This window comes from Myotis lucifugus, unplaced genomic scaffold, assembly GCF_000147115.1.
Source record: "Myotis lucifugus unplaced genomic scaffold, Myoluc2.0 scaffold_97, whole genome shotgun sequence".
Classification (NCBI taxonomy): Eukaryota; Metazoa; Chordata; class Mammalia; order Chiroptera; family Vespertilionidae; genus Myotis; species Myotis lucifugus.
Genome location: NW_005871145.1, coordinates 3,314,826 through 3,328,382, shown reverse-complemented (window position 1 = coordinate 3,328,382; position 13,557 = coordinate 3,314,826). Strand labels below are relative to the sequence as shown.

Genomic DNA, 13,557 nt, shown 5'->3' with positions numbered 1-13,557 from the left:
TATATACCTCCTACATAATAAAACCCTAATATGCAAATCGACTGAACGGTGGAACGACCAGTCACTATGACAGTGATGGCGTGTCAGCATTTTGAAAAACCCTAACTTGCCAGAACCGGTTTGGCTCAGTGGATAGAGCGTCGGCCTGCGGACTCAAGGGTCCTGGGTTCGATTCCGGTCAAGGGCATGTACCTTGGTTGCGGGCACATCCCCAGTGGGGGGTGTGCAGGAGGCAGCTGATCAGTGTTTCTCTCTCATTGATGTTTCTGGCTCTCTGTCCCTCTCCCTTCCTCTCTGTAAAAAATCAATAAAATATATTAAAAAAACAAACAAACAAAAAACCCTAACTTAACTCTGGTGCCATGTCACATATAGAAATTTTTTGATATTTGCAACCATAGTAAAACAAAGATTTATATTTTTGATATTTTTATATATTTAAATGCCATTTAACAAAGAAAAATCAACCAAAAAAATGAGTTCGAGTGTCACCTCTGACACGCGTGTCATAGGTTCGCCATCACTGCACTATGACGTGCACTGACCACCAGGGGGCAGACGCTCAATGCAGGAGCTGCCTCCTAGGGGTCAGGGGGATTGCCGCTCAGCCAGAAGCAGGGCTCATGGCTGGAGGCAGCACAGCAGTGGTGGCGGGAGACTCTCCTGCCTCCACGGCAGTGCTAAGGACCCCTTGGGGGATGGCCAACTGCCGGCTTAGGCAGTCCTCCCCACTTGCACTCACTAGCCTTCAGTGGGGAGTGGGCCTAAGCCAGCAGACGGACATGCCCCGAGGGGTCCTGGACTGCCAGAGGGCACAGGCCAGACTGAGGGATCCCAACCCCCTGCAGTGCATGAATGTCGTGCACTGGGCCTCTAGTATATATAATGCTTGCTATGGTTCATTCAATCTAGTCCATACTACAAATATTCAGAAACTTCAAATTATTCAGAGCTCTCAGGTTCTACACTAACCTAAACCAGAGGCAAAGGTAAGGAGGCCAGCTATAAAATAAATGTTCTACAGAAGTATTATAATCTTATACCACTGATGTGTCTAAAGAGCTAAAATACCATATAGTCCACTCTAGTGCAGAAAAAATTTTAGATGGATGTAATTGTTTATTTTTAGACCAGTGGTTAAGAAATGTTTCTCGCCCTGACCGGTTTGGCTCAGTGGATAGAGCGTCGGCCTGTGGACTGAAGGGTCCCAGGTTCGATTCCGGTCAAGGGCATGTACCTTGGTTGCAGGCACATCCCCAGTGGGGGGTGTGCAGGATGCAGCTGGTCGATGTTTCTCTCTCATCGATGTTTCTAACTCTCTATCCCTCTCCCTTCCTCTCTGTAAAAAATCAATAAGATATATTTAAAAAAAAGAAATGTTTCTAAGGTTATACATAAAGACAGAACTAAGAATAAATTTCAAAATGTCTGACTTTTCAGTTTTGTATTCAATTAAATAACAAATTGCCTATTAAATATGCATTATATACTATCATAACATACAGACTCAAGAAATTTATGAATTTTCTGATGCATCAATCAGCTAAAAGTAAAGTGCAGAGAGATTAAATCATGAGTAATGTTAGAGATGGGTCTAGAACCTATGTCTATCTCTCAGTCCATTACTCTTCCCACCACCCAAGGGTCTAAGTATGGTGTCCTTTCCTATAACTTGACAGTCTATAACAGTGATGGCGAACCTTTTGAGCTTGGCGTGTCAGCATTTTGAAAAACCCTAACTTAACTCTGGTGTCGTGTCACATACAGAAATTTTTTGATATTTGCAACCATAGTAAAACAAAGACTTATATTTTTGATATTTATTTTATATATTTAAATGCCATTTAACAAAGAAAAATCAACCAAAAAAATGAGTTCGCGTGTCACCTCTGACACACGTGTCATAGGTTCGCCATCACTGGTCTATAAGAATAATTATACAGCTACTAAATAAATTGTTTTAGCTTTCTACTTGGGAAGAAGCTTAAAGCAGCAAAACTATTTTATGGCTAATTTCCAAGTCCTTGACCTACAAAAGCTCTTCACTATTACAATACAAGAGATTTGGATCTGATTACCATTCCTAGACTCTCACTTCTGGCTACTGCAGAAGCACAGAATGAGTCTGCGAGAAGTTTAAGGAAAAATTTTGCCCACTCAAAAATCAACCCTTTTGAATGACCAATGAGGTATGATGATAGTCTCACTGCAAAAAAGAAAATAGTTCCAAAAACAAGGACAAAACAGAATACACAAACATGCCCAGGAATCTTTACTCAAACCATGTCTAGGAATAAATAACTGGGTTACAGAAGCATAACAATTATGTAACTGGCATAAAATTTAAGTTTTTTATTATTTGGCCAAGCCAAACAAAATCTCTAAGTAGCCAGTAACAAAATAGCAAGATTTTCCTTTAATTTAAAAAACATCACTGCCTCCAGGTAATTCCCATTAACAAGGACAAGTATTATCCTCTTGCAGGAGTATTCTGTATTATTAGGGATCAGAAATCTAAATGGCTTCTCTAGCAGGTTTTCTGAAAAAACTTGGGTGTGCTTGCTGTTCTAATCCTGGGATGGTGGCTTCCCATAAATTCCTTCAGAGAGAAGGAAGGGTAAAGAGTTATCTCTTTCTTTCACATCGTGCTACACATCAGTTAAAGAAAGTTAACTGGACTCTCCCTAACAGATGATCACTGTCAATGTCTCCAAAAGGTGGACCTGACAACAACACAGGCCTCTGGGGAGGCTGAAATCTAAACCTGACTGTGAATTGGGTCAACTTTGAGAGTTACTGCTCAATTGTACCCAGGTAGGTGAAAACCTAACGCTTACTCATCCCGAAGCTACTCGGGTCTCCAAATTCTGGGTAAGGATCCAAGGCCCAAAGGCACTGGATTCAGCCGTACCCATCCAGCTCGACAAGGCTGTACTCGGGTAAAAGCAACCCTCTCCTCACTCTAAGCAAGAGCGAGGGGAGGCAAAGCCAGGTTGTAGGCACCACTCAATCACTGCACATCCGAACAAGCACTCTAGGGCCGCTGTCGCCACCCAGAAGTAAAGCAGATGCCCCAGGTTTTAGCTCACTGAAGCCGGCATTGTTTACGCTCTTTCACCGCCTCAGCCTCTGATAGGCCAGAAAAGTCCCCTGTTCTGTCCACCAGGGCTTCCGGCAAGGGCAAGGGATGCTAGACCCTTACCGCAGTTTGACACTTACGCTCCCCAGGCAGGGAGAGGTCAGGGCATTAATGTTGCAGCAGAATCAGCAGGAATACCCCGCAGGCGGCGGCACTGGTGCGGCTGGCCCGCTGGGAAACACCTCCTCCAGGGGCGGGGCCCAGAGCGCGCTGTCAGAGTGCCCGCCCCTTCCCGGACCCCTCCCCGCAAAGGCTAACTGCTTAAAGGGGCCGCCTCTCTTCCCCCAGAGGTCTGCAGAAAGGTGGTCGGCAAACTCATTAGTCAACAGAACCAAATATCAACAGTACAACGATTGAAATTTCTTTTGAGATCCAAATTTTCTTAACTTAAACTATATAGGTAGGTACATTGTTATTAACTTAATTAGGGTACTCCTAAGGCTTAGGAAGAGCCACACTCAAGGGGCCAAAGAGCCGCATGTGGCTCGCGAGCCGCAGTTTGCCGACCACTGCTGAGCCCACAGGGTTTCTAAGGCAAGAGGCAAAATTAAGGACCAACCAGGAGGACTCCAGCACAATTGGGAAGAACTCCTTTTCGGTGGCAACACAAGTAATATCCCAGAAACAAAGGAGATGACCAGTTCCTAGTATCATAATCCTAATCCCTCTCCAAGGGTGAAAAAAACTGTAGGAGATAGCCAAAGCATCAGGATGTATAAATATGTAGCCCCCATTATGTAAGCTGCTTACTTCATTAACTTGAGCAGTCAGTGTTCTTCAAATGGCAACTCAAAGGCCCAGAAAAGATTTCTGGCAGCCTGTGCTGCTTCACTCACTCTTTCACTGACTTCCTTCTCTACAATCCGAGGAATCCCAGACAATGATATAAGATATCATGGAAGGTAATAGCAGGAGAAATAGAAAAATAGCACTCTTCTTGTGAATAAAATGTATTTTCAAAAACTGGCCAACAATTCACTACAAGTCTATGTAACTAGATTAAAGAAGTCTTGCATGGTCCTGGCCTGTGGCTCAGTTGGTTGGAGCAACATTCCAGTGCACCAAAAGGTGGGGGGTTTAATTAGGCAACTGACCAATGTTTCTCTCTCCCTTCCTCTCTCTGAAATTAAAAATATATATACCTTGCATGCAAATACAATTGTTCATTCATCTAATTTAATATGAAGAATTCTTGAGAAAACTGAAGGAGAAACTGGATTAGTAATATTTCAGGGAGTTAAGTAATGGTTTCTGACCTATCCATAGGTTATCAATGAGTTTTAATTTTCTTTTCATAAGAGTAATTTTTCCTCAATCTCAGCTTACAAGGTTTGACTGTATTTTGTGTCTCCTTCATATGTCAAGAAATATATTTGTGTTCTTTAAATTAATTTGATTTTTAGAGGGGGGAAGGGCACAGAGAGAGAGGAAGAGAGAGAGAGAGAAAGAGAGAGAGAGCGAGAGAGAGAGAGAAACATCAATGTGCTGTTCCATCCATTTATGATTCTCTGGTTGATTCTTGTATGTGCCCTGAACCTGGATCGAAACCACAACCTTGTATCTGGAAACTTGTTGTATTAGGCCAGCGGTTCTCAACCCCTTTGGCGTCGAACGACCCTTTCACAGGGGTCACCTAAGACCATCCTGCATATCAGACATTTACATTACGATTCATAACAGTAGCAACATTACAGTTATGAAGTAGCAACGAAAATAATTTTATGGTTGGATCACATGAGGAACTGTATTTAAAGGGCCAGAAGGTTGAGAACCACTGTATTAGGCGATGCTCTAAACAAATGAGCGCTATGGGTGGGTGGGTGGGTGTGTGGGTGTGTGTGTGTGTGTGTGTGTGTGTGTGTGTGTGTGTGTGGTGTTGTTGTTGTGTATTTAAGCCTGTATTCATCCACCTAAACTACATAAAACAAACACACCTTACTAAAGCCTTAAATCACCACCAGACCAGTCTAGGACTCAAGTTAGTGAAGCTGAAGACAATTAGTAAGTGCCCTAACATCTTCCATCCCAAATAGGGGTTCAAGTGGAATTTAGATTCCAAAGGATAGGCATGAAGCTCTACTAGGGAGCAGACCCAGGTTACCCTTATTTAGATGGTTACCCTTATTTGAGACTTCAAGGCTAAGTAAACAATACTTTTGAGTTAGGTAATTAAGATATTATTTCATTATATCCCCATTAAGTTTTTTTTAAATATATTTTATTGATTTTTTACAGAGAGGAAGGGAGAGGGATAGAGAGCTAGAAACATCGATGAGAGAGAAACATCAATCAGCTGCCTCCTGCACACCCGCCACTGGGGATGTGCCCGCAACCAAGGTACATGCCCTTGACCGGAATCAAACCTGGAACCCTTGAGTCCGCAGGCCGACGCTCTATCCACTGAGCCAAACCGGTTAGGGCCCCATTAAGTTTTTCACACTATTTCCATTAGATTTTGAACACCTCAAGGGCAAGGGCTGGAATGTATCTTACTCATGCCTTTCTTTCAGAGTATGATACAAAATGAATACTGAATAAGTATTTATCATAAAAGGTATGACCAACACTTTCTTTGACACAGGAATACAGATAATCTCAATAAGCATAGTACAGTGCATACACACAAATGAATAATATCCAGTATGGTGCTTATTATTGAATTAAAAATTCAGAGAGGAAAAAAATCCACTGATTGTACAGCCCAGTCTCTGACATCAGAACTCAAGATTATTATTATGGGGGTTTCTATCTTTTGTCATAAATGCATTGACTATTTCTGAATAACTAGATCTCTTACCAAATATCATAGTCTACACATAGCTCATCTTATTTTGGTTATTGCTTCTTTTCTTTACTAGAGCATGAAGAGACAACTGGACATGTAAAAACTTCATAATTCAACAAATTAAGGTAGTAATATTCTCCTTAACAAGACAAAATGGAAACTGTTCAGAAAATGATTTATTAAATATTATCTATGCATATGAGTAAAACAGAAGAGAATCTGCAGGTTTGATCCCTGGTCATAGCACATACAAGAATCACCAATGAATGCATAAATAAGTGGAACAACAAATCAATGTTTCTCTTTTTCTCTCTCTCTCCTTCCTCTCTCTTTAAAAGCAATCAATAAAAAAAATGTGATACCCGCTAAAAAGATTTTTTTGATTTATTTCTTGGTAGTTGACTTTCAGAAAAATAAAATGCTACTTTAAGCCTTACTATTGAAAAGAGAAAAATGGCATCCACATTAAACAAATGAATTTCATTTCAAAAAATACTTGAAACTACTCAACTTTTTCTCACCTTTATAGAAAGAATCTAAAAGTTACTTTACCAACAAACCTCTAAGAAATATAATTAAGTTATCAAAAAAAGTAGGTTTCTTATCTCATTAAAAGAACAAAAATCATGTTTGAAGAGACCTAAAGTCACCATGGCTTATCTGACATCATATCTATGCAAAAATGTCTGACCATTCCAACTGAGTAAGAATTATGCTTTGAATGCGTCTCATATCCCAGGAATAAACAACATGGAAACCAATATTTTCTATGGCACTTAATAAGTGTTATCAGGGGAAAAAAGTTAGATCTCAGTAAAAAGTACATTATAAAAAGGACTTATGTTTGAGATATCAGTTTCCTCTGGAAGTTGGAGAGAATTGTATAAATTGATGTTTGACTTAATATAAACAAAGACGGAAAAACATAGTGGCTCAGTGGTTGTGTGTCAACCTATGAAGCAGGAGGTCAGGGTTCCATTCCTGGTCAGGGCACATGCCTGGGTTGTAAGCTCAATCCCTAGTGTGGGGTGTGTAGGAGGCAGCTGATCAATGATTCTCTCTCATCATTGATGTTTCTTTCTATCTCTCTTTCTCTCTTACCATATGACCCAGCAATCACACACTTAGGTATTTACCCAAATGAATTTGTATGCACACAAAAACCTGTAGACAAATGTGTAGAGCAGCTTTTTCATAACTGTCAAAAACTAGAAGTGCCTAAGATATTCTTCAATAGGTGAATGGTAAACAAACTGTGGTGCATCCATACAATGGACTATTATCTATAATAATAAAAGCGTAATATGCAGATCAACTGAACGGCCGAACAACAGAACGACCGTCTAGACAACCTTCTGGACGACCACGCTATGACACCCACTGGCACCAGGCCAGCCAAGGCAGGTGCGATGCAATTGGTTGGGGACCCGGCCATTGTCCCATGATCACCCTGCAGAGGGAGGCCCAGGCTACCCCGTGGCAGCACTGCAGCGGGTGGGCAGGGCCTCCCACTGCGGAGGCAATCCATCACGGAGCCCTGGCTGGCTGGGCAGGGCCTATCTCTTTGGGGTGATTGATGGCGGAGCCCCATGATCCATCGCCCCAAAGAGGGAGGCCCAGGCTACCTGGCGATGCTGCAGCATGTGGGCGGGGCCTCCCTCTGCAGGGGCGATCCATTGCGGAGCTCTGGCTGGGTGGGTAAGGCCTATCTCTTTGGGGAAATCCATTGAGGAATCCTGCCGGTAGGTGGGTCCTACCTCTTTGGGGCAATCGATCATGGGGCTCCTGGACTGTGAGAGGGCACAGGCTGGGCTGAGGGACCTCCCCGCCCCCCCACTGAGTGCAAAAATTTTGTGCACTGAGCCTCTAGTCTTCTATAATAATAAAAGCATAATATGCTAATTAGACCAACATTCTTCCAGACTAAGCCAGGGCTGCGAGGGAAGCCCAGGTCCCAGGTGCCAGAGGGAAGCCAGTGCCGGCAGCCAGGGGAAGGAAGGCCTACTCCTGCAAGAATTTCGTGCACCAGGCCTCTAGTTCAGCAATAAAAAGGAATGAGTTATCAAGCCACAAAAACACATGGAAAAACCTTAAATAGATGTTGCTAAGTGAAAGAAGCCAGTTCAAAAGGGTACATATTGTATACTCCCAATTACATGACATTCTAGAAAGGGCAAAACTATGGAAACAATAAATCATCAGTGGTTGCCCTGGGACAGGGGAGGAAGAAAAGGAAAATGGTTAAGTACAGAGAATTTTTAGGACAGTGAAACTATCCTTATGATATTCCAATAGTGGATAAATGACATTATGCATTTGTCAAAACCTTTAGTAGTTTACAACATAAAGAATGAACTTTAGCCCTAGCCAGTTTGGCTCACTGGATAGAGCGTCGGCCTGGGGATTGAAGGGTCCCAGGTTTGATTCCAGTCAAGGGCATATACCTTGGTTGCAGGCACATCCTAACTAGGGGGTGTGCAGGAGGCAGTTGATCGATGCTTCTCTCTCATCGATGTTTCTAACTCTCTATCCCTCTCCCTCCCTCTCTGAAAAAAAAAGAAAAAAAAGAATGAACTTTAGCCCTAGCCAGTTTGGCTCAGTGGACAGAGCGTTGGCCTGTGGACCAAAGGGTCCGGGTTCAATTCTGGTCAAATGTATGTACCTTGGTTGCAGTCTCCTCTATAGCTTGGGCCCTGGTCAGGGCTTGTACAGGAGGCAACCAATAGATGTGTTTCTCTCTGTCTTTCCCTCTCTCTTCCATACCCCAGTCTAAGCATGAGAAAATATCAGATAAATTCTAATAGAGGGAAATCCTACAATATACTTGACCAGTACCCCTAAAAACTTCCCTAGATTTGAAAATTTCTAAAAATTGAAAACAATAAAAGTGGGGAGCCACATCTACTTTCCCTCTCAGTAGATACAAACATTAAAATCATAATTTTTCCAGTTTCCTTAGTTGAAGACTTTCCAAATTTGTCTGCTGAAACATTGCTTACATTCAAAGACATGGTAACACAGCCAGCTTTAGTTATATATTGTCTTTATCACTTGAGCACATAGAGAAGACCATCACGGTTTTGGCCAATTTTGTTCAACAAATATTTTTTTACCACTTTTTTTGTTCAAAATGTTGTTTGAGGCATCGAGGTAGCCTTACAGATAGGAAAAAAGAAATCTACACTTTGCTTTAATTTCTGAGGAAATCAGACAATATACAAGCAAACAATAAATGACCTATCAAGTAGCAATAAATGTTACTACGTAAATAAAAAAGGAAAGTAAGGTAAAAGTGATCGGAGGGCTACTCTAATTGGGAGCTGAGAAAATGCCTCTTTAAAGAGATGACACTTGAGTTGAGATCTGAGTGGAGCCTGTATACAAAGACTGGTTTGAGGTAGGGGTAGTTCCAGGAAGAGAACAGCAAATTCAAAGGTCAAAAAGAATAAGTTTAATGTGTTTGAGATCCATCAAGTAAACAGGGCAACTGCCCTGACAGGAATAAACTAAGTAACATATTCTGAACTTTAGAGGTAAAAATATGAAAATCGTATAAGAATCTCAAAACTCTTCAACACTGACCACCAGGAATCCATTAATGATTAGATTTTATGCTCCCTCTTAGTGCACTCCCCCCACTGTCACAGCTGTCCATCTCCAATATGGTAAATACTATATTCTGAACTGCTCCATCTTTCCTGAAAACTACCAAGCCTATCATCCATATTTCATCATGTCTCTGACAGAAGTATTAACAAGGGAGACCTAACCCAGAAATTGCTCCTGAATTCTCCCTAACAAATCCTATTACTTCACAGAACAGTAGGTTAAAAGCAAAGACCCTGGAGACAGACAGACTAACTCAGGTCCAAATTCAAGTTCTATCTGTTGTGTGGTCTTGAACAAGTTGTTCATCTGTAAAAAGTTGTGAGGATTAAAAATGATAAAACGTGGCATCCAATGAGTATTCATTCAGTAAATGTAGCCACTGTTAGTAAAAGTATTTGAGCATTTATTTTGTTCAAGAACCAGAGCTGGGTGAGAGGAATTATAGAAGCAAAGTGTGTGAGAGATAAAACTGTCAAACTCCCTTAGGTTACTGGCTTTTTCTGGTTCACTAGTGTACTCCCAGAATCTAGAACAGCCGTTTGAAATGAATAAAACTAAAAAAAAAAAGACCGTACCCTTTTATGTAATGATGTTTACTTTGAATTTATATTAGTTTACACAAACACTCCATCCATGCTTTTGTTCCGGCCCTCCGGTCCAGTTTAAGAACCCATTGTGGCCCTCAAGTCAAAAAGTTTGCCCACCCCTGATCTAGAACAACGTTTAACACACGTTGGGCATCAATCTCAGTATTTGTTGAATGAACCAATGAGATTCTATTAGTAAACTCGGGCCGATTGTAACTGCGTATTACCAAATATTTGTTTGTAATCCACCCGTTTGGTGGATGGAACAAAACCAAAAGACAGAGCCATCTTATATTTTGGCGGGAAATTCACCCCACACCGGAGTGTTAAGAACCCATTGTGGCCCTCAAGTCAAAAAGTTTGCCCACCCCTGATCTAGAACAACGTTTAACACACGTTGGGCATCAATCTCAGTATTTGTTGAATGAACCAATGAGATTCTATTAAGTCAAATGTGTGCCGCGCCAGCACAGCCAAGGGTGATCCTGAGTGGGGGTGATGAAAAGATTAAGAAAAGAGAGACAAGAGAATGAAAGCTGGGTCTCCGTGGGACGCTGCTCCCTGATGAGGAGACAGCACCAGCGCCCACAAGCCGTGTCTTTATTTTATATCAGACGCCACGAGGCAAAGTAGGGGCGTGATCAAGATGTTTACAGCATTCTCGTGAGTTTCAACCCTACTCAACTACATGCACCTGAACTATCTATCACAAGGAACGTGGGGCCACGTGTTCGGACCACAGGTTCAAGCTTACAGCTATAGCTGTTGGCTATATTTGTGCTGGGAAGACTCTGCCCTCCAGCTGGGACTTGCGCGTGGCAATGAGAGGACCCTGTCCTTTCATTAGTCGGAGGCTTGAACCTGTCCAAAACACTGTAGCCGCGCCCCATACAAATGGAGAACCTGGCTTTACTCCAATATAAAGAAAAGTTTTCATACCCCATCAAGATATTAAACTATATCCTAAGGTAGCGGTTCTCAACCGGTTGGTCGCGACCCCTTTGGCGGTCGAACGACCCTTTCAAAGGGGTCGCCTAAGACCATCCTGAATATCAGATATTTACATTATGATTCATAACAGTAGCAACATTACAATTATGAAGTAGCAACAAAAGTAATTTTATGGTTGGGTCACAACATGAGGAACTGTATTTAAAGAGCCAGAAGGTTGAGAACCACTGTAAGGCATTGTTAAAGATGTTTATTATTTTTAATTGCCTCCCCAAAACCATGAACAGTGTTCATAACAGTAAGGTACTCAAATTTATTGTAATTAAAACTCAGCTATCGTGTGTAGAAGTTCATAACTTACTGGTACTTGATTATCAAAACCTTAAAAGTAATAAAGTATAAGGTGTATTGTTATGGACTATCTTTGCTTGCCATTGCCCGAATGAACATTCTTTAAATACTTGTATAATTTTTTTCTTAGGAGTTTACCAAGTAGGTTTAATTTATATTGGCAAAATAAAGCAATTTCATCTTTTCTCATCACGTTTTATAAAAACATTACAGTTTGTCCAGTCACTTAAGAAAAGTCCAAATCTTTTAGACTTCTTAAAATTTTCAAAAGATTGGTGCTTAAAAATTGGCTCTTTAGGTCAAAGAAGGACTTTTCAGGGTGATGAAAATGGAGATAGGAGGAGTTCGCCTCTCCAAAAATGAGTTTTCAATTACTATAATTATGTATAAAATAACACAGGCAGCCTTTCTGGGTCAAGATTTGATGCCTTGGTTCCCAATGAGAATTAAATTAGAGCCATGCATCAATTTGGGGCAAGTTCTGCAAAAACTACTTCACCCTCTATTGATATTGAATGAAAAAAAAAACAACAACTTATTTGAGGAGGTTTATCAACGCGAATATGTTTTCTAACACACAGGAGCCACCCTGGCGACATCACCTGCATAATTTTCTATCCCAGATACAAAATGGGATACATTTAAATCCTGCCTGACAATTACCACGATTGCAGGGTAACTATATCAACAGCCAAAGACTGTTAGCAGCTAAGAAGCAGGACTCTAGTTGACCGAGCCCCCACCTTAAAGGGCCAAGGCCTGCTTCATCTAAACTGCTGGCTATTGTATTGCCTCCCTCCTCCCGCAAACCTTCAGAGCTGGAAAGATACCTGGGCTCTACTGACACCTTTGGAGAGGGAACGCAGGCGTAGGGACTGAGCGCTACGATCAGAATCGTTAAAATCCCAGCAAGCCGGTAGGAGCACAGGTGCACAGGCTGTGCTTGTCGGGCCGTGAGGCGCCCAGGCCCTTCACAACCAACCACTAAGGCCCTCCCAGGCTCTCATTCACTCATTCATTCATTTAACGATTACGCGATGGGCACGATAGCAGGGCCATTTCGCAGGGCCCCCGCCCCAGTCTCGGAACACCCTCAGCCGCCAGGCGCGGCCCTGCGCTTTCCGCATCCCTCGGACGCTGCCGTCCGCATCCCTCCGCGGCGCGCTCCGGTAACCCGGTTCCCCAGCCTCGGCCTGGGCCGCACCAGAGCGCCCACGCCCCCCGCCCTGCCAGCCGCGGGTCTCGGGCCTCCGCCCCGATTCGCCGCGTCAGACCTGCCGGGTTCGTGGAGCGACGGAGCGCGCGTCCATGGAGACACCCCGCCCGGGGGGTTCAGCGACCCTCCGCGCGCGCGACGCCCGGACCCGGGGGCCTGGGAGGGTGGGTCGCGACCACCGGCCACTCACCTCCTCCGGGTCAGATCCGAGGGGCCTGTTCTAAGCCGTTTGAAACCGCTTAGGCCGCCGCACACCCCGCAGTGTCCTCGTCGTTTATTGGTTCTCGACAGACCGCCCATCGCTCTGTTATTGGTCCATTTGAAGGGACTGTGGGCACGCGCCGCCCGCAGCCTTAAAGGGGCCGTGCGCAGCAGCGTTTCGTTGGGGACCCGCGCTGCTTTCTCCCGTGGAGAGAGGGAGGGTCACTGGAGCGAAAGCTGCCGATCACCGGCAAAGAAGCACAAAAAAAGGTGTGTGGAAAGCTGTGCATCCCAGCCGTCAGCATGTTTGCTTTATTTGATATCTAGCGATTTTTAAAAAATGTAATGTCATTCACCAAATATTGTTTGTGCAGTTGAGTGCGTGAGGGAAATGAGAAGCAGATGGGAAATAGTGGAAGGAGCAGTGAGTGGAGCATGATGCTGGCGTCCTTGGACCAGCTCTGAGTAAACCACTTTTGTCAGGAAGTCACCTGGAACTTAGTTTCCCCATCTGTAAAACCCGATAACGATGTTTTCCTTACAAGCTTAATGTGAAGATTTAATATAACTAATTGAATGTCTAGGGAAGAACTTTGAACAGTAGCGCATACTCCTGTTATTTATAAAAATGAGAGACGTAGCCCTGCCGGTCTGTCTCAGTGGTTGAGCATTGACCTATGAACCTGGGGGTCAAGGTTCAATTCCTGTCCGAGCACAT

General features: G+C 43.1%; 1 protein-coding gene across 3 annotated transcripts in view; it reads right to left on the bottom strand.

Moving 5' to 3' along the window:
* CKAP5 (cytoskeleton associated protein 5) overlaps window positions 1-12,935 on the bottom strand; it is a 90,835-nt gene extending 77,900 nt beyond the window's left edge. For 2 of the 3 annotated variants that reach the window (XM_006091983.3, XM_023756631.1), the window contains exon 1: window positions 12,829-12,935. The gene's annotated coding sequence lies outside the window, so the exon portion shown is untranslated. Of the gene's footprint in view, window positions 1-3,202; window positions 3,222-12,828 lie in introns of those variants that run through there. The other variant, XM_023756630.1, reaches the window with a different exon arrangement.
* Window positions 12,936-13,557: the final 622 nt, after the last annotated feature.